Raw genomic sequence first — 3,262 nt, forward strand, 5'->3', positions numbered from 1 at the left:
AGAGCTTCCCCTCCGGTTTGAACCTTCCTCTAGCCCGCCCAAACCAGATAGGCCAATCGTTGACGCGCTCTCATCAGTTCCGTCCCGAGAAACCAATCAAGGCTGTTTTTTTATATTCACCAATAAACAGCTGAGCTGGCCCGTTCGAATGAACCAATTAGAGGAGGGAGGCGGGACTAGAGGGTTTTAAAAGACACCACTCGGCGTCGTTGCTGAGGGACGGACAGGGAATCTAGCGAATGAGCAGGGGTAGTTTGTTCTCTCTGTGTAACTCCGGAAAAATGCGCTGTGAAAGTGGGATCCAGGTTGGGGGGAAAAAAAGGAGAGGATATGTATACCCCGAAGCTGGTATCTTCTTTCAGGTCCCTAAAATCTGAAGACTGTCCTCCATCCTGATTTTTTCTTTTTTCTTTTTTTAAAGGAACGGGAGTCCTAGCTCCGTTTCCTGGGAAAACTGAGCGCCAGCTTTCTGGACAAGCAGCCGGGGCATTCGGTTCAGTTCAGCAAACCGGGCGTCTGCCTCAAAGCCCGCCCCTCCACCCCTAGAGTTTATCTTTGAAGAAACAAAAGCCATGCTTGGCCGTACGTGAACGTAGCTGGGGTTTTCGTATAACGGCAGGGCATAGAGAGGCCACATAAAAGAGAGAGACCAGCGTTCAAAACCCCCGAAAGAGCGGCTTGAGGCAGCGACTTGTCAGTTAGAGGGGGTAATTTATAGTCACCGCCTCAGGAGTTGAGGATGGTTTAGGTGCCATTCTAAGGCAGTAACTTTTTCCTCAGACGACCAGCAGAATGTCCTCGTAGTTGTTACTTTTATTCTTCTCTGTGTTGTTCCCTGAACCCTGGAGTCCATATTTGACTGCTGCTGCTGCTAGGTCGCTTCAGTCGTGTCCGACTCTGTGCGACCCCATAGATGGCAGCCTACCAGGCTCCCCCGTCCCTGGGATTCTCTAGGCAAGAACACTGGAGTGGGTTGCCATTTCCTTCTCCAATGCATGAAAGTGAAAGTGAAGTCGCTCAGCCGTGTCCGACTCTTAGCGACCCCATGGAGTGCAGCCTACCAGGCTCCTCTGTCCATGGGATTTTCCAGGCAAGAGTACTGGAGTGGGGTGCCATTGCTTTCTCCGCCATATTTGACTAGGAAATGCCAAAGACCGAAATGTTTACTACTCTGACGTTTAAATGTTCAAATGTGTGTTTTTTCTTCCTGTCCTCAATCGATAATGTTAAAATGACAAAAAAGAAAAGTCATTGGCCTCACAAGATGCTAGAAAAAAATAACTGCACAATTTGAATGACTGTGAATTCCATCAGAAATATTAATACCTCCTTCCAATCATTATTCCCTGAGTTTCAACCCTGACTAGGCATTTTGCCAGTTGTGTGATCTTGATGAAGGCAGCTTCTCAGTTGCTTTCTTTTCCTCTGCTCAAAAAAGGGAATAAAAATAACAGCATTACCTCAGGGTAGTGTGAGGATTACAGGAAGATAAGGTGTTTAGAACAGTAGACCAACAGTTTCAGAATCAGAAAGCAGGGGTTTTCTTTACACTAGCATAAATTTGTGGGCTTAATCCTTTTTTTCCTTCTAAAACCAAGTCAACCTCCGCAGGGTATCCAACGCCCACTCTGCCGGCAAAGCCTCTGGGAAGGCCAGTGAGGCCAGTGAGGAGAGAGTATGTTGTGACCGGATGTCAAGGATGGAAGTGGCCCATGTGCTATGTGCCAAGTCACTTCAGTAGTGTCTGACTCTTTGTAACCCTATCGACTGTAGCCTGCCAGGCTAGGATAATTGGAAAAGCCAAAGGAATAGGGTTTTGGCATTGCTCTGGTCCCTATCCTCTTGGTTTCCTGGTCTCCATTGTTTACAGCTCCACTCTGCTCAACCATGTGCATTGATACAGAAAGGCAACCTTAATGCACCAGACCACCAGGGTCTCAGAGCAGTTGTAGGGAAGCCCATTCAGTAGCTTCTGTCCATCTAGAAGGCTGATGGGCTTGGGGTCCAGGGCAAGCCTGTCATTCCCTATAGCTTCCCCAAGACAGAGGATTACCTTGAAAGTCAGACACCAGCCATGCTGCCTTCTATCTCTTGGAACACAAAGGCCCCATGTATTAAGGGTGGGTGGGCATCCTTCCTTAAAATGGCAATGCAGCCTCTGCTTCATGGCCTCTACCTTGCCCAGTCTGCAGTTCCCTGCAAGACCCATCTGAGGATGAGGCAATAGGAATTTAATAAGCTGCTCCAGTTCTGTTTTCTGGTATCCAGTTTTAAATCCCCCATGCATTTTAGCCTGATCCTGATTGTGTGGGTCTTTGTTCCAATGGCCCTGAAGCATAGCTGGGGAGTCAAAAGGACTGTGCAGTCACACATGCCTGAATCAGATATCTCCCTGAGTCTCAGTTTCCCATGCCAGTATCTATTATCAAAGGTGTGTGTGTGTGCTAAGTTGCTTCAGTTGCTAAGTTGTGTGCAACTCTTTGTGACCCTATGGACTGTAGCCCACCAGGCTCCTCTGTCCATGGGATTCTCCAGGCAAGAATATTGGAGTGAGTTGCCATGCCTTCCTCCAGGGGATCTTCCTGACCCAGGGATCAAACCCACATCTCTTATGTCTCCTGCATTGGCAGCAGGGTTCTTTACCATTAGTGTCACCTGGAAAGCCCTTTATCTAAGGTACACAGGGCTAAATGAGATATGGAAGCACCTAAGACAGCCTTCCAGTCCTCTAGTACAGGGGGTGGGGGTGGGGTGGTAGGGGGTGGGTTTCTCTTCTGGACAAAAGTTGTTTCTCTTTTAGCCCCTCCTCCTTTCCAGAGACTATCACAGAGGATCCTGCAGGACTTGAGTGGGGAGAAGGGGAGGAAGGAAGTCTGGATGAGTGTCCTGGCAGGCATTGTCCACAAACAGGGAGTTCTGGGGGCCTGACAGCCTATAGTCGTGGGAGGCAGGAAGGGATTGGGAGTCAGTTCCAAGGAGAGAGGGGGCTGCTATCATTCTCATGATCCTCCCCAACTTCCACCTTCCCCCAACTCTGCAGGGGCCCAAACTACTACATACTCTGACCTTATTCCCATCTCTACTCTGACCTACAGGGGTGAAGTTGAGTACCTGAGTCAGACTGCTGATTTGTTGGATGTATGACCTTGGGCGAGTCACTCAGGCTCACTGTACTTCCGTTTCTTCATCTAAAATGGAGATGATGTGGGATGTCCCTGGTGGTCCAGTGGTTAAGACTTCGTCTTCCAATGCAGCGGATGTG

This window comes from Ovis aries, chromosome 11, assembly GCF_016772045.2.
Source record: "Ovis aries strain OAR_USU_Benz2616 breed Rambouillet chromosome 11, ARS-UI_Ramb_v3.0, whole genome shotgun sequence".
Taxonomy (NCBI): Eukaryota; Metazoa; Chordata; class Mammalia; order Artiodactyla; family Bovidae; genus Ovis; species Ovis aries.